The sequence below is a fragment of the Armigeres subalbatus genome, chromosome 1 (assembly GCF_024139115.2).
Source record: "Armigeres subalbatus isolate Guangzhou_Male chromosome 1, GZ_Asu_2, whole genome shotgun sequence".
NCBI lineage: Eukaryota > Metazoa > Arthropoda > Insecta > Diptera > Culicidae > Armigeres > Armigeres subalbatus.
This window is the reverse complement of record NC_085139.1, coordinates 276,971,025-276,990,030: the sequence shown is the minus strand read 5'-3', so window position 1 is coordinate 276,990,030 and position 19,006 is coordinate 276,971,025. Positions and strand designations below refer to the sequence as shown.

General features: G+C 38.5%; 1 protein-coding gene across 3 annotated transcripts in view; it reads right to left on the bottom strand.

The window, feature by feature from the left end:
* LOC134207624 (uncharacterized) overlaps positions 1-15,897 on the bottom strand; it is a 56,782-nt gene extending 40,885 nt beyond the window's left edge. For 2 of the 3 annotated variants that reach the window (XM_062683357.1, XM_062683361.1), the window contains exons 1-2: positions 15,739-15,897; positions 15,556-15,637 (exon numbers count right to left, since the gene is read on the bottom strand). The gene's annotated coding sequence lies outside the window, so the exon portion shown is untranslated. The other variant, XM_062683359.1, reaches the window with a different exon arrangement.
* Positions 15,898-19,006: the final 3,109 nt, after the last annotated feature.

The window sequence follows — 19,006 nt, the reverse complement described above, 5'->3', positions numbered from 1 at the left end:
AACATATACAGGCATCTTTGCTGTGGAATGTGGTCTTTTCATGATTTTGTAACGCTAGCGAACCTGGCGGTGGAAGTGGAAGTCAAGATTTACAGAAGAACGAGCACGAGGCAGAGCATCAGCGAATGCTTTTCTGTCTCTTTCTTTCGTCATAGATATACTCTAATTTTCACCTTCTCAGTGACTGATTAAAATTGTATTGCCATCTATTTTCTTCGAACGGAATTTTTACTCAATTTCCGTCAAAAGCTGGATTACTCATAATTTTGAGTTGTCCTGCTTTTGACAGAAATCGAGTAAAATTTCCGTGGGATAGAAAGAGAGAGCAATACAATTTTACTCAGTCACTGAGTAGGTGAAAGTTAGCGTGTATACGCGAAGGCCGATCGTCGATTGTTGATACACAAAGACTAATTTCAAATTTTCGGTAACTATTCTTGAAGCAGTGTTACGATAGACGGGGAAACCTTCGAGGTGGTCGAGGAATTCGTCTACCTCGGCTCCTTGCTAACGGCTGACAACAACGTAAGTCGTGAAATACGAAGGCGCATCATCTGTGGAAATCGGGCCTGCTACGGGCCCCAGAAGAAACTGCGGTCGAAAAAGATTCGCCACCGCACCAAATGTGTCATGTACAAGACGCTTATAAGACCGGTTGTTCTCTACGGACATGAAACATGGACAATGCTCGAGGAGGACTTGCAAGCACTCGGAGTATTCGAGAGACGGGTGCTTAGGACCATCTTTGGCGGTGTGCAAGAAGACGGTATGTGGCGGCGAAGAATGAACCATGAGCTCGCCCAGCTCTACGGCGAACCCAGTATCCAGAAGGTAGCTAAAGCCGGAAGGGTACGATGGGCAGGGCATGTTGCAAGAATGCCGGACAACAACCCTGCAAAGATGGTGTTCGCTTCCGATCCGGCAGGTACGAGACGGGTACGAGGCGCAGCGAGCGAGATGGGCAGACCAGGTGCAAAACGACTTGGCGAGCGTGGGGCGTATCCGAGGATGGAGAGATGCGGCCTCGAACCGTGTATTGTGGCGTCAAATTGTTGATTCGGTGTTATCTGTTTAGATGTAAACTAAATAAATGAAATGAAATCTTGTTTGATTTTAAAATTTTCAATAAAATGAAATAATGATCTTGCTGCCAAAAAAGCCACCGTAATTGCAAAGTAGATTGATCCGAAGATAAAATTACGCATTAATGCACCAAAACAATTAGAAAATTTAATCACGTGATTCAATCGTGGTTCAAATCTGCAGAAAATACAACAGAGCGTTATACAAGTTTTAGTTTGTGACAATTGACTGGTATAAAAAATGAATCTAGAACAGCTGCTGGGAAAATGAATGTTTCAGATTCATATTCAAAATGACAGCGTCGAACAATTTGAAATATGCTGATTTTGCTTTAAACATTCTATTTTGAACTTTGCATTTTGTTCTATGATGTCTAGCTGTTATGTGGTTTGCCGTTTCTCGCGTAGCATATTAAATTATTTAAAAAAAACCCGTCGAAAAACTGAGTCGAAACTCATAAGCCGTTAAGTTGTGTTAAAGAGTTAGTTGTGTAAAAACTCCTGTGTGGAATTCTGAAAACTAGCTATTTACGTAGGCATTTTTTCTAGGTTTGTCAAACCCACCTCCCCCCATGTAAGATTTCTCTCATACTAATAATTTATTCTATGTAAGAAAATAGCAGATCCCCCTCCCCCACAAGTGCTTACGTAATTAATGTACAACCCCCTAGGTATGTGTTGATGATTGTTTGTTTCTTCATTCCACAGGAGAGCAATAACAGGTTATTTAATAGGTAGATGAGGGTATCAGGTTTAAGAGCAGTTTACATTTTCATTTGCATCCTGCCGCTTCTTGTGGTACTATTCATGGTCGATGGCAAATGAAAAACCTTCGGTGGCTGCAATACTGCGCTAGGGCAATTGATCCGCTGGTTGTGGGTGTACCAAAAGTTGCGGTAGTCCATGTTATGTCCAAAGAGAAACAGCCACCGAATTCATCCGCCATAGATAATTTTTATTAGAAACAAACTAATATTTTCCGTCATTGCACCAATAGTTGCGGTAGGAACTATAGAAAAACAATGGAATTCGCAATTATAAGAACACAAATAAAAAATACCGCAACAATTGAAACACTGTAACCAATAATTGGTGGTTTTATTCTGCAAAAAACGAACAGTGGGTAATGTCTGTGACATAACCGCTAAGTGGACGTAGGACTTGACTTGACCATGCCTTTAAGATACATAATATGTCCAAATTTCTCACATCAACTATTTTGGATAAATAATCGGCGTTGCATACCATTCCTTGGCAAAATCTTCTCATCAAACCGACATAGAAATCAAATCTACCTCGAACAAGAATCATCAAAAACAATTCAGGAAGTATCTGTCCGGTCACGGAATATTAGCCTCGACAGAGGCAACCTTCCCACTGAAGGACTGCCTGAAATAAGCCACAAGTTGGCCCAGCAGGGGATGTAGGGCCTTCTAATCCGTGCGATAGCGACTGAAGGAGAACATTATTTTTAACTCTTAGAGCCTTGATAAAGGCTGTTTGCTTCGGCTAAGTCCAAAAAGTAAGAAAACGATCTTTCAAATTTATTTATTTATTTATTGTCGTCAATCATGTTTGTAGACCGTTTGATACAGATTTAGTCTTATAATATAGTTCTCCGTTACTTAAAATTACTAAACACTTTTATCCGATATGAAAATTATACACACCAAGCATTTACTGAGTACGCAAGTATTGTTTCAATTTAGTCTTAGATGTATTGAAATCAATAGCATTCCAATGTTTATTATAAGCAGCCATCATTTGATTTATGGGTCCGAATTTCGCATAGTTTGTACGATGACTACTACAGGCAAATAAAGCTCGATTTCGCAAAGGTCTTTGTGGGATATAAAAATTTAATTTAGATAATATTGCCTCTGAGTCGACCTTGTTCGAGATAACATCATTAATGAAAGATAGCATCGCATATTCCCGTCGTTCCTTCAATGTTTGTATACTAATTAGCATGCATCGTGCTTTATAAGACGGGAGTGGAAGTTGAGTCCACCCCAACTTGCGTAGTGAATATAATAAAAATTGCTTTTGTACCGACTCAATTCTTGTGTCATGCGTGACTGTGTAAGGTGACCAAACTATGCTGCAATATTCAAGTATCGATCTGACATAAGCAATATATAATGTTTTTATAGTGTATGGATCGTGGAAGTTGTAGCCAAACCTTTTTATGAATCCTAACATATTATTAGCTTTGTTTATAATAGTATTATAATGGTCAATGAACGTAAGCTTAGAGTCTATAATTATGCCAAGATCCCTAACTCTATCACATCTTGTCACCTTTGGCTACCTAAAGTGATTGTCATATTTGGAATACTTCGTTTTCTGCTTATAGTAATTAAGTTGCATTTCTTTATATTGAGCTGTAACAAACTTTTTATACACCAGTTATGAAATATCTGGATCTCGTGTTTGAATGTGTTCATGTCTTCAGCGTCTTTGATCTCAATAAAAGTTTCATATCGTCAGCGTAAATCAATACTTTTAGATGCTTTAGAATGAAGGACAAGTCGTTTACAAACAAAATAAACAATAGCGGACCTAAATGAGAGCCTTGCAGGGACTCCTGATGTGGAATGAATAGCTACAGATTGCTTTCCTTTGAACCTAACTATTTGATTGCGACTGGTCAGATATGCTTCAAGCCATTTAAGGAGTCCAGGCTGGATTCCCATTTTTTGCAGTTTAAAGAGAAGCATTGGTATATCAACTCTATCGAATGCTTTACTAAAATCCGTATATAAAACTTCAACGTGATTTCCTCTGTCCATGGCTTCAAGAGAATAATTCACAAATTCCAGTAAGTTCGTAGCTGTCGACCGACCTTTAAAGAATCCGTGCTGGCTTGTAGTGATCCTAGTTTTATTTGGTTGAATATTTTCTCATTGACAATTGTTTCGAATAATTTTAGAATGGTGGAGAGAAGAGCGATTCCGCGGTAATTGCGGATGTCGGATTTTTGCCAGACTTGAAAATCGGCACCAGAAAGGAAGTTTTCCACGGTTTAGGAAATTCTCCAGATTTTAGTGACATATTGAAAAGCCAAAACAAAGGAGCAGTGAGCTCAGCTGCCATAGTTTTCAAAAATACGGGGAACACCATCTGGACCGGTACTCTTGGTTACGTCCAATTGTTTTAACGCGTCCAAGATGTCAAGAACATTAATTTGGTCGACGCTTATATCGTTTGAGAACTCAGGATAGAAATCAAAAAACGCGCGATCACGGTCCTCCTCTGAGTGTTCAGAGTAAATTTCACGGAAATACTCAGCAAACAAATTGCAAATCTCATCAGAATTAGTACCCACTTTGCTGTCTATGTACATTATTGAGGGAAAATTGTCAGTCTTTAGTTTGGTGTTTACATATTGGAAAAATATTTTGGGACAAGATTTAATTTCCGCTTCAGTTTTTGCATTATACTCATCAAATGCTGTGTGCATAGCCGTATTAAGTTGATCGCAAATGTTCAAATAATTTTCCATACTACTTGAATTATTATTTTTTTGTGATTTCTATGCGCTTTTTGCTTTCGATTTTTCAAGTTCTTTATTTGCCTATTGAACCAAATTGGTTCTTTTGTAGAAAAAGAGCGTCTACGTCTTTTAACTGGAACTTCTTCTTTTATTATTTTGAACAATTTACTGTAGAATAAATTAGCAGCATTTTCGATATTATCTTGATTCCTCAAAGTTGTTTGCCAATCAATAATGTTTAATTTATTTCTAATGTTCTCGTAATTAGCTGCTTGATAATCCAGAACTTCCTCAATTTGATAGTCATTAGGTGGGGAAACATCGTGTAAAAACAAAGAGTATTCGATTGCCGTGTGAAACACTTCATTTCTCCATAATGGTGTGAGTGATTCGTTCACACTAAAGTCATCATAAATGTTAGTTAGCAATAGGTCCAAATGACAGTTCTGTTGATTTTTTACATGGTTGACCTGATTAAGTTCCAAGCTTGAGATTTTGTCAAAAATAAAGTGCAGAATTTCACTTTCTCCAACTATTGGAAGCAAAATGTTTTCATTATCAATATCTGGTATGAAATCTACATTGCGTTGGTTGAAATCACCGAAAATGTGAATTTTTGTTTCAGGAGTTTGGCCTGACAAAATTTGATCAGCTACAGAAAAAACGAACAGTGGGTAATGTCTATGACATAACCGCTAAGTGGACGTAGGACTTGACTTGACCATGCCTTTAAGATACATAATATGTCCAAATTTATCACATCAACTATTTTGGATGAATAATCGGCGTTGCATACCATTCCTTGGCAAAATCTTCTCATCAAACCGACACAGAAATCAAATCTACCTCGAACAAGAATCATCAAAAAAAAAATCAGGAAGTATCTGGCAACCTACTCAGGACTGCCTGAAATAAACCACAAGTTGGCTCAGCAGGGGATGTAGACTGTATCTCAGCCCTTCCACTGAAGGGCCCTCTAATCCGTACGATAGCGACTGGAGGAGAACATTATTTTTAACGCTTAGAGCCTTGAAAAAGGCTGTTTGCTTCGGCTAAGTGCAAAAAGTAAGAAAACGACCTTTTCAAATAACCGCGAATTTCTAGTGATGGTATAAAAAAGACTGAATGCTCTGCGAGCGAATGCACTTTTCTTTTATACCTTATTTTGAATCTTCTCTGCTTCCCAATTGGTGGGCCAATCAGCTAGTGTCTTGTATCCCGCTTCTTTGTCAGCCAAAGCGTCATCATCATCAACGCGTTCGAGAAGGGCTTCTTCTTTTTTTACGCTTATTGCTCGCTGCTGGCGTCTATTTCTTAACGGGACTTTTCGCTTGATACAGGCCAATAAGCCGGGCAAGCGAGCGAGAATTGCAGTTCAGGTGGGAAGTAGGGTGTTCTTTTCTGAGACAACATTGTTAGTAGTAGATGGAAGGAAACACCCGGACATGGGATTTCGGGTGATAAGATTTAGAATTGGTAACATTGGACGATCATTCAGTCACGTTCGCTTTGTGTGCGGTCAGTATCAAACAATGTTTATCTAGATATTTCTTGATCAATGCCAAAAAATCCAACATTTGATGAAAAATCGATTGATAGTTTATTAATGTTTTAGCTGTAATCGGTGTTTTCTTTATCCAAATAAGATTATGTGAGAGATTTGGACATCTTATGAATCTTTAAAGGCATGGTCAAGCGAAGTCCTTCGTCCACTTCGCGGTTAAATCAGAAAAATTATCTACTGTTAGTTTTGACGCTATTTATGAAAATCACGCATAAAATTTTATCTCTAGAATATTGGATTTGGCACCCAAGTACAATTTCTATCCCGAAGGGTATTGAAAGCATTGATATTGATCTCTATTATTGGCTCTCTGAAGAACCGTTTGTTTTTGGACATACATGCTGCATCATGTGGCTTTTCTTCAGCCTGTCTCGGCTCAGCACCGATGCCGGCCGGTCTCGGCTCGACTCTGCTGCTGCTGCCGGTATCTGCTCAGCATTGCTGCTTTGTCGGGTCTGTAGGGTGGACTGCTGATGTGCTGGCTAGGTTTCGGATGATGATGGTCGCTTCGATGGTGACGAGCCGAAAAAGCGGTCGGTGCAGACTTCATTCCCTATTAAAAGTGCTGTTCAATCAATGATGCAGTTGCTTCGCTTGTCCCGGTCAGAATGAAAGGAAAAAATCGCGTTGCGCTATTTTATGGCTTCTCGGCAGACCCAGCGGCTGCTCATTCGCTGGTGTCTGCACCAATCAGAACGTGGTAATGGAATGATGCAAGAATTATGCGGTACCCATATTTATAGGTTCCCTTGAGCTCAATGTTTTCCATTGAAAACAGTTTCTGGCCTATTGAAACAAGTGTTTCGGGTCTTATCAAGAATGGACATGAAAGGCATACTTGAAATCTGTCGATTGAGGGCTTACCGCAGAAATTCGTCCACTGAGACGAACGCTATTAACGTTTAAAATCTTTTAACACAGCGTAACGCGGTCGATTTGAATATTTTAAAATGACATCCGGTATAGTAAAGAGAGACGTAAGTCCTACGTCAAAAACTTATCATATAGATCTTTATTGGCTCTGTTTGGAGGAAAGTATACCGAAGCGAAAATATGATTCTCATTTGCCATTTGAACTTTCACCCACACGTGCTCGAATTCTTTAAATTTCGTTACTGCAATGATTTCTGAATTATAACTTGTGGAAACTGCCACCAGAACACCACCACCTGATTTCTTTTCGGACCATTCGCAATCTCTGTCATCTCTAAAGACATTATAACTGTTACCAAAAACTTCCTCACTTCTTACACTCATATCCCAGCTTGTCTCGTTTGCTAGAATTATTGAATAAGAGCAGCTCAAAATATTATTTTGTATTTCCTTAATTTTAGAAGCACTTCGCATGCGATTAAAGTTTTGAAAATAGATTGATATTTCTTTTGATGCATGCAAATTTTGCGAAGAACTATTTTGGTTATGATTCAATTGAGCTTGTAACTGATTGTTATTAACACTATTATCCTCAAAAGTTAGTTTTTCATTTCCTTCACTACTATTAGGTACCTCTCCGTTGTGGAAACTTGATATATTCAGATTATTGCTATTCTCCGAGTGCATCAGTTCCGTAGTTTCATCCACATCAGTATTTTTGCCATCGTCACTTATGCTAAGAATATTACAATTTAAACGTGTACATCCATTGCTTTCCTCTAAGGAGTTCGTCAATTCTGGCAAAAACACTGACAGACACAGGGCCTCGGCGATGGAGATATTGCGTTGGTTGTTCTTGAATGGTTAGCAGCAAAGTATGGATTTAACACCTCTCCTCTCCGAAAAGCGATGGTTGGGCGGTACGGGTGTTGGCTTGATGGTGGTGGCGGTCGCGAAAAGTGTTCCTTAGCCGCCGCGAGCAGCTCTCTATCGCGCGGAAGTATAGGTGTATGGCTGTTTTTGTTTGTCACTGCGCCACGGTGGGTAGTATGGTGGTGTTGATCAGTCTTATTGTTACAATAATTCCGTTTATGTTTCTGCTTATCACGCGATCTGTCTGTTTTTTCTGCTTCTGTCGACGAATGCATGCATCAAACTTCGACCAGTCCCGTTTCCATATCCACCTCCCTTTCCAGCGCCATAGTGGGTCATAATCGCGCGGTTCCTTGTACTTTGCGTGGAAATTTAATTCGTCACGTGTCTTTTCTGGAATGGGGCGAGGCAGATTCAAATCAGGTTGATTATTTGATTCGAGGGACTGTAGACCATTAGTGTTTTTAGGTTCGGCAGCCAATTCCGTTTCGAGCGATTGCAGTGGGCTCTCGTTGTGGCATCCCATGATGTTAGTTGAAAGCGTTTTCAATTCATCTAGAATGTCAGTCCCCAGCCACGGGGGACTTTTATCTCTAGAATATTGGATTTGGCACCCAAGTACAATTTCAGGGTTGTTACGACTAAGCGGATTTCGCGATTTTCGCGGATTTTGCCGTTTTCGCGGACTCGGCGCGGATTTACATAACGATTTTAGGACTTTGTGCGGATTTAGTTTCAGGAGTATTTAAACAAATGAAATTCTATATCTAAGGACGTTTATTTGAAAACTAGTTTTATGTCTATCTAGATGGGCTTTATTCTCGTTAGCAAATGTTTTCGAGAACAAAATTAACGTTTGTAGTTATTTACTAACATCAATTTTCGGATATTAACAAACCCTGTTTGAATTCCATGGTTACACTCTTGAGCATTGATTAAACAAATGTTATGAGGAGAGGGGCGCCACTTGTTGTCATTTTTAAACCATTCTGAAGCATGGCGTATTAAAAACATGTCTGTTGAAGGACATGAACACCCGTCTTTTAAGTGCTTCCGCAGAAATTGTTTTTGATGTTGACTTTGAAAAAAAATTTGTTGAAAATTTTTGAAAATGTTTTCCCGGAAGAGTTTTTGCAGAGATTCCCGAGAAACTCCCGCAAGAATTCACGTTGCGATTTCCTTCGAAGTTTATTTAGCTATGATCACAAGAATTTCTGTGAAAAATCCTGAAAATTTAACAACAGATTTTTCGGAAGTTTTCCAGCAGGAAGTCACCAACCAATTTCTGTTAGAATTTCACAAGCGATTTCTGTTGGAATTAATTAAGGGTGTCCACATACAGTTTCCGAAAATTTCCTGCATGTTGTTTTTGAGGAATTCACAAAAATTTATGGAAAAATAAAATTCTGCATAAATTTCCGGGAACCTTTTGCAAGAATGAAGAAATTTACACAGATGTTCTCGGAGAAACACCTGCAGACAATTTTGGAGCGACTTCTTCAGAAATTCCAAGAAGGACCATCTAGATGAGTTGTTATATCAACTGCTTTTTCCTTAATCCTATTTTCAATTTTGTACAAACATGTGTAACGTTGAAGTTAAAACATATACTTAAAATCAGTAATATTATAAAAACGAACTCGAAAAAAGACGTTCACTAAATTGTTGTAATGTTCAGCGTAATATTTAACATTGATATTTAACGTGTATTTGCTTAGAATTTAGTTTTGGGTCGCGTGGATTTGGCGCAGAATGGATTTTCAGTGGTAATAGTGGTAATAGAGTATACTTGCTGAAACACAAAATAACGTTAACCAAGAATATTCAAAAGCTTTATACCAACGTTTGAAAAATACACAAAATTCAGTAGCTATTTACCTATTCACATCAACAAATAGATCAAATTTTAAATTGAAATATTTAGACTCAAAACAGTGACAATTTTTGGAATTCTAATGGAGAAATTTCAAAAATTTTCGTTGAAATCTTAGAATAAGAAACGCATTTTCTTTTGTCGTGAGCGGAGAAGACAGAATTTTGTAAAAATTCATCGCCATGAACGCAAATTAATTAAATTGTCACGCAAACGCTCTCTAACTAGTTGATTGTACTACATTTTCAAAATGATTCTATTGCGAAAAACTCTTTAGTAAGTATATTAGTGGTTCTGAAAAGATCCATTCACAATGTTAGATGTAAATTTCCTCTTGAGCGGTTCAATTGGGAGTTTATGATTGTTTAAAACATTATGAATCGATGTCTGCAGGAATACCAATCGCTTAACCGCTGCTGCGATCCGCCGAGAAAACTTGATCAGTAGTGTTGTCGTCGACACTCTATCGTCACACACCGCCGTGCCGCGCTTACTGTTGGCTTCTCGACAATGCCGGGCTGAAAATGCCGATGATGCTGACCTGAGAATGCTGACGATTCTGCCTTTGCTCATAAAAAGGCTTAGGTTTGCGAATGTGTGGCTGAGACGATGATGCAACCGTTCAAAAATTCCGACGATGCGATGCTGTTATTGCTTTGCCTGTTTCGGTCAGATTGAGAGGAAAAATTCGTGCTGCGCTATTTTATGCCTTCTTAGCAGACCTAGCGTGAGCTCATTCGTTGACGTCTGCACCAATCAGAACGTGGCAATGGAATGATGCAAGAATGATGCGGTACCCATATTTATAGGTTTTCGTGAATTCAATGTTTTGCTTTGAAAACAGTTTTAGGCCTATTGAAACAAGTTATCGGATATTATCAAGCATTAATATGAAAGGCATACTTGAAAGCTGTCGATTGAGGGGTTAACTGCAGAAATCTGTTCACTAGGGTAAAAGCTATTAACGTTTGAAATCTTTCAACACAGCGTAACGCGGCCGATTTAGAAATTTTGAAATGACACCCGGTATAGTAAAGAGAGACGTAAGTCCTACGTCAAAACTTAGCTCAACCGCTTTTGTGTATCCACAAGGTAAGCGGAACAAAATATGTATCAGAGCTCAAACATTGAGGGAAAGTGTTTAGTTCCTCCACTATTGGGTCATGTTCTCTAATAGGCTTAAAAAAATACTGTGACAAAAACCAGCATTTTTCATTATTATTTTAAAATTCGCGGAAAAAAAATCATTTTCATTAACTTGAACTGTAGTGTGCGGGAAGGCCGCAAATTTCCGTGCGTGCGTCATTATTAGCAACGTGTTGAATATCAACCAGTATTTGCCTGACTCTGACTGAATGCTTTCGAACAACTTGAACGTAAACGAGTAGCCGCATGGTAGGCATTTCAAGAACGCAATTTGCGTTTCAAATTGCGAGCTTTTGATTAATTTGTGTCGGCGTTATTGAAGCGTGACGTGGAGGATTGGGAGAAGGGAAGTGATTGGCCTCGTGGATGCGAGAGTATTCTCCAGTGCCAGAAGTGTTCTGGGGGAAAAATGAAATTTTAAATGTGGTGATGCATCGACAGAATTGAGTATAATTTGTTTCGATTAAATTGATTGAGGCACAGTTTCTCAAGTACGTGGCGTGAATACGGTTTCAAAAACTAAATTTACAATTCCTTTAAATTGCGCAGTGTGAAAACTAAACATTTGTACAATTAATTTGGAATCGTTGAAACAGTAGTCGCAAGATAATCGCATAGAGAATCAATGTTTCCGGACAAGGCTACTTTTATAATTTAAAAAAATGTACTGTATGGAAGCAGTGATTGCTGTTTTGCTGTCTATGCTGGGGAAGGGTCGATTGGCCGAAACCCATTCGGCAGAAATCCTTTCGGCCGAACAAACCATTAGGCCGAAACCCATCTGACCGAAAGTCATTTGGCCGAAAGGGTCATTTGGCCGAACGGGTCATTTGGCCGGAAGGGTCATTTGGCCGAAAGGATCGTTTGGCCGAAAGGGTCGTTTGGCCGAAAGAGTCGTTTGGTCGAAAGGATCATTTGGCCGAAAGGATCAAATATCAAAAATATAATCGGAAAAATTGCTGCACGTTTGAACCTGTCTGAAAAATTCACCCAATGTTCTTTCAAAATCGGGCGGATGTTATGCAAATCTTGAAAAACAGCACATTTATAAAATAAACAATCAATTGAGTGAATAAAAACTTTAGACGGGAAAGGTCAATTGAAAATGTTGACACTTGTATTATTAGCCAATAGAAAATGTTACCGCGCGAGACTAATACAGTACTTTAGTTCCATAATGCAACATTTTGGATACCTTCAAAGATCTAATTTTTATTTCAGCCCTGTATCTTTCGATCGGCCGCAGCTCCGGTGATTTTCGGTCCATTGGCACAAAATTGGATTACTAGCATCTTTTCTGAAGGTTTGGATTGCTGAGGTGACTGCACAAGAATAAATCGCACACGTCCTGTTAAATCGACTGTAATTTCGAAACTACTAGTAATTTCGCAATGAAACTCACGCAGTGCAAATAGCACAAGCGGTCGTACACAAAATTTTATTATAATCAACCCAGGAGGCGGAAAGTTATCGACCTTTGAAAGTGATGCAATTTGATTCCGTACACCCTTTATGATATCCATTCGGTAACATTTTGTTTGGTATTAGACAAATATGAATGAAAAATATTGTCCATAAATACTTCCAAAAATCGTCTAATATGTATTAATGCATTCTATGTAAATTAATTACCCTTCATTGTTAAATAATGCCAAATCATACAAAATTTATGATAGAATTCTAATGTCTTTGATCTGTACGCCTGCCGAGAAAATTTGTTCGATTCTCGGTTCGGTTTAGGATGTTTTCGGGTTGGAAAAGTTGAAAAGCAGGCCAAGTTCCAGTTGAAATGTAGATCCATTGAAGAAGAAGACCATTTGGTCGAATAGATCATTAGACCGAAAGTCATTTGGCCGAAAAGATCACATAGCCGAATAGGTCATGTCCAATTTGTCCAATTTGTCCTATTCGACCATATGACCTATTCGGCCAAAAGTTATGTTCGGCCAAATTTCCTATTCGGCCCGGTCAAATGTCCTATTCGGTCAAATGTCATATTCGGCCAAATGTCCTATTCGGCCAAATGTATCATTCGGCCAAATGTCTCATTGGGCAAAATGTCCTATTCGGCCAAATATCTTATTCGGCCAAATAACCTATCCGGCCAAATTTCTCATTCGGCCAAATGACCTATTCGACCAAATGTCGTTCGGCCAAATGACTTTCGGTCAAATATCGTTCGGCCAAATGACATTCGGCCAGATGGGTTTCGGCCAAACGACCCTTCACCACCATACCATATACAAACAATTTTGCGCCGTGTTCAACTCTCGTTAAAAAAAATATTGTCTCATCGGAATATGTTCCCATCCGTTTCATCCATATATGGATGACGTCTCAACTGTAAGAAAGTTATTTTTGGGGTGTAAAAAAAGATGATGTCTTAGCATTTGTTTTGGTGCTTGGTAGTCTATTCTGCGGTGAGAAAAGCAATAACTGGGTTTGTGACTTTCAAAAGCATTTTAAATTGACCTACAAGCTTTGAAGTAGGTCTTGCCCGAACAGGACGTTGTTTTCTAAAATTGTCATGTTTTCTCAATTTTTCAGGATTATGAAGATAACCGTAGATATTCTTGGATTTGCTTGCCTGCCGCATTTAATTAATGCTCTCTAATTTTGTATGAACTTAAATGGATTTTAACACATTGCTTCGTGTAACGTAGGGTTACTCAATGTTGTGGTAATTCATTTGTGATTTCTGCGCAACGAGCGAAATCTTTGTTGCAAATATCACATTGAATCTGATTAATTTGCTTGCAAGCCCCTTTATTCAGAGGATAAGATATTGAACAAAACAGAGTTATTGTTAAATTAATTCAAGGTGTATCTGAATGTCTTGGAAAATTATTTTTCATTGGATTGAAGTGCTTCTTGTTAAGTCTAAATAATAAATGTCTACTTTCTTGAGGTTTTTAATATAAAGAATAAACGTATGCGAATCCATGATAAGATGTTTCTTTACATTTCTATGGATTTTGGATTTGAATTTGTTTGCATCAACTTCATTGCAATAGAAATAGAATCATTCCAAAAATCGTTGCCATTTAAACCGAATAATGATTAGAGAATAAACATGCAAAACAAACTTTATATTTATTTTTTATGTGTAAATTATTAATTTTCATACATTATTGTCTGCCTTCAAATTAATTGAACACTTGTCGTGACTGATATTTAATTTTTCTTTTCAGTTCAAGAGAACCAAACAAAAGATTAAACAACGCTTTCTATTAAACATTAGTTATTCAGAGAAAAGTCTTTAATTCTACATCCATCTTTTTCTTGCATATAATCTTGAGATGATTCGTTTTTTTTTAATAAATTCGACACCTCTCAAATGTCGGCATTAGGAAACTGTTTAAACAGTCATACATGTAGTCATTAGGGTGGTTCAAAAAATCGTTTTTGCTCCACAGTGCTCATCTGATTCTTTACCATTTAAGACAACGTTTGACAGAATGAAAACATTTAGTATTGATAGTTATAATCAATAAAATATGATTATCTAGCACTTATATGACAGTTCTATTCTTTCGCTACCCAATGGAAACGATTAATCTATTAAAATATTTCAATTCATGTGCCATAAACAACTCCGAAGTCAAAAATGTGCTAAAGTGCTCGGAATATGGGTCAAAATGGTACAGGTATGGTGTAAAAAACATGAAAAATAATTCTTATACAGTATTTGTATGAGACTATTACTTTGTCGCATATGAACTCGACATAGTCTACAGATTTCGGTAGGTACTTACAAAGAATTGTAAGAATAGGATACATACATCGTAAGTATGATTTTATTGAAAATCATATAGTTCGGAGTTAATTTATCAACGATCACACATATTTGTTTCCAAATGAAACTGTTTCTGAGCTGCTTCAAAACAGATCACAGGAATATATTTTTGGTTGTAATTGAGAATTAAATTGAAATCGAATCGGACATTAATCAAATAAAATATCAATATCTTATCCAGCGTCAGCAGTGCATAATATCGAATTTATTGACTACATCAAAGAGTTTATGTGCATGCGTTTAATCCGGGATTAAAACATGGTGACACCTTTTCAGCTCCACCCATCGACATCCATAAATGTATTTGCTTGTCATATTTTTTTCATTGCTGTGGTAAAGCCCATTACTGGTCAACAACGATACCCAAAACGAGCGTTTGATTTTTCGCACGGCACATTTCATCATCGGATTGTTTTAAATTATTACGCCACAAACACCTACGTTCACCGATTCAAAATTCCGCCAGCCAACAGAGAAAAAAAATCACAATTAGTGCACCTCTCTGCAGATCTAATTTTAGAACGAAAAACTATTCACTGCGCACGGCTCCGAGAAGAAGAAAGACTCGCACTCACTGTTGTTATAAATCGTTTGGAGGAAAATTTTCATTCACACACAATTGCCGAGTCCCAGTCTTGAACTTGAGAGATTCACTGCGCGGCTGGATTTCCCACTCGACGAGATCTTCCGAAAATAGCCTCTGACGACTTATTACGGGCATTCGGTCATTTTCACCGTCAGTTTGTTCCATCAAGGTGCGTCCCGTAAATCAGCGCACTCCACAGTCCCAGTTTTTTGGTTCTTCACCAGAATTGAATCACGTCCCAAATATCAGTCCATACGCCCACTTACCGTGTTATCAGATAACAGAAGGATACGATCCCGAATCAAGCTCCGAGGGGGGTCGTCACTCCACGCAATCACTTCACAGCTCCTGGGGATAAAAAAAATCAAAATTTTGGAATCACTCGATTTCGGCCGGACAGCAGAAACCCGCGCGCGCGTTCCCACTTCAATTACTGAAAGGTCACTAACAATCGATCTTCTTCTTTCGCTGGGTGTTGGCTCGTACTAAACCGACTGACCGCCTCTTTCCTTCACGATGGCTGTGCTCACTGGCTGGCCAGACACAAACGGATTCTATCGCAGTACTGAATCGCGATTCTGGCCCCCTTTCACGATCTGGCCAATGAAAAGTTTATGAAAATTCAAATCGCAACTATCGCGGGGCAACGCATACATTCGCGCTTTGCAGGACCGGCTACATTCGGGACGCGATCACGGAACATTTGTGTGCATTATTATTTAACTGGGGGTTGAAAACGCCCACACGCCCTTCGCTCGGGAGGCGGTGAGAGCCCGGGTAAGAAAAATGTGCATCCACATTAGCGGGACCACTAACCTTTGAGTTAATACACAGTTCTTACTCTGCTATAACCGCAGATGATCAAGAGATGGCCTTCCGGATAATCCGGAACGAAACCAAACAAAACCTTTTCTAAACCATTTCTGATGGTGATATATGAGCTTATGCATAGATCTTACACTGCTACGACCACAGGTGGCCACCAGACGGTCTTCCGAATAATCCAGAACGTCCGTAAAAATGGTGATTTTGAATAGTTTGTCCTAGAGTGGCTTTTTTTCTAAGCCATTCTAAGCCTAAGACGAAGATCTTAGTGTTAATTCATAGTTCTTACTCTGCAATGACCGCAGGTCATTACTACCAGATGGCCTTTCCATACTACCAGATGGCCTCTCCGCAAATCAGGAACGTTCGTGGAAATGGTTTTTTTGTACAGTTTGATAATGACCAGTGAGTGAGATGCTATTTACCATACAATACTGTACACCCAGTTTTTTTTACATTGTTTGGTTTTGGTCGTTTAAGACGTTCAGCGTCAATGAAACAATGAGTTAATCCCACGGAAAAAATCTCAAAAAAAAAATTCAGGGGGTATTTAAAAAGCTATGAAAGTTTAGGTTAACCAAGAAATTAATGAATTCAAACCGCTTAAAAAAAATCTGGGTGTATAGAGTTTTCAACCTTCACCATAGGTATAATAATAACCCAATAATATACTACGTAAACAAATGATTGATGAATTTTATCATAATAATACTTAAAAAGTAGGGAAGACTGCGGAGACTTGATCACCTTTTCTTATTTCTCACAGCTAAACATAAATAAACTTGCGCGGTTAAATATATAATTTAACTTTCCTGATGTTTGACAGTCTGTGAATTGTTGTTGCTATTGATACATAACACAGCTCAACAAGATTTTGTCCCTAACACCAAATAATGTGTCCCTAGTAGATTTTTGCTCGCTGAATCCGAATCTGACTTCAGATTTTCTCTAACACGTCGAGATTTTGAGATATACCTCAATAAATGTCGTAAAATCAATGATTTTGAGCATTTTGGAACAGCCATCGTTAACCATATAAAAAGAATTACTAGTCAATCAAGGTCCAAAATGGATCACAAACATCTAATCTTTCGAAATGTGGTGCATTTTGAACAATTTAAGTGTGATTTATCTACAATTTTAGTAAGTGAAAGTTATTTAAAAATATGTTTTATGCAAGCCACCTTCGAAGACTTGTATACAAGCCTCAATTAGCAAAATCAATCAACGAATCGATAAGTTGCACTCGATCGTTCTTGTGTATGATTGCATACAAGCTGAAACGACGATGACGGCTACGCAACAGAAACCGGAAAACGTCAACAACCTACTCGTGCACGGGCGCGGGGGACTTTTGATTCGCGTTGAAAATGCTGCATGGATGTTGCAATAATCCCAAAGCAATTTCTTTTATCTATGGTCAGTTTATAACAGTGAAACGGGAAAAAGTTCACTAGTTTTATCAAGCTTTGTTTTGTGCTAAAACGTAAAGTTTTGGGCCAGAAAAAAAAACTTGGGCTCCGCTCAACTTGTGTGCTGTTCAGCATGTTACAGTTACCCGAGCATATGGTTGGATGATCCGCCAATTCTGCACTCTGATATTTCTCTAATTCAACAAAACAACGGCATGAATAAGAAAATTTACAATGTAGTTACAAAATGTTTAAGTTTCAACTTATTTTCCGAGTGCTGGAATGTATTTTATTAGTCAATGTGGCTTGAATGTTCTGGGTAGGGGAGGATTTATTTTTTTTCAAATTGCAATTCGATCTGTTTCCTTGTTGATTAAAAGAAAGGAACTTTCCGGATCATCATGTTGTGTGTGTGTGTGTGCCATCCTCTATCCCTCACCCATCCGGAGGCGTTGATCAAGTAGCATTACGATTAATTTGATCTTATCTCATACTCCGTAATGGTGCCCTTTTTATTATGAATACTAGCACTGTAAAAAAGGACTCACTTCTGAAGCTAAAAAGTTGTTCTCATGAAGTGCAGGGAATGGGGATGTACTAGCTATTCACAACAGGCGCAGCAAAACATCACAAGGACGCCCTTATTCGTACTGACTACTCAGGGAATAGAAGGTCGAGAAGAGCCACCGTTGCTAACTAAAGCTTGAACCGGATACCTGGGACTCCCACGATGTCCTGCACGTATTTAGTTTTCAATAATATCAATAATTAAGCATTGAAGTAGATAACTGGAACATTCTCACCGATTTTATCTGCCGTTTTGCTGTTCATATCCCATTCCGATTCGGGAGTAATTACTGGACATCGCTATCATCTTACTAATTGAAGGCCGTTTATTTTGTTTCCCTAGGTATTGTCAGTCCACGGACACAGTCGCATCCGACGGCGTTCCTGGAGCCCAGATTTTGCAGCAGTCAAAATTTACACCAATGCCGGCCCATAGTTTGGGTCGTGAATTAAATCTTCTGCACCTTTTTTTCACTACCAACACCACAGTGACACTACCAATTCGCTGAGTATCGGTTTTACTCACTATGAACAGGACAAGATAAACTAACGCTAGGATGTGCTAAGTGTGCGAACTGAAGATCACAGACCGTTTCTTTAGCTAAAGAACATCAAACAATATAATAGTGTATACTTAATCTATTTGAAAATTTTCAGCTGAAAATCCGCGAAAAAATCAAGAGTAACGTCAAAAAAACACAACCGATTGCTTTGGTTACTACGACCGAACTCCTTCAGGAACTTTCCGGATCACCATGTTCGCACTATATTCTACACACTTAATTTTTATTAACGGGCTCGGTTATCAAATTACCGAATTCTCAACAGCTGAGCTCTCGGTAGTCAGCTCGGTAAACTAAATCGACAACCGAGCCCTCGGTACTGCATTCTATCTGATTAAATGTCAAATTTT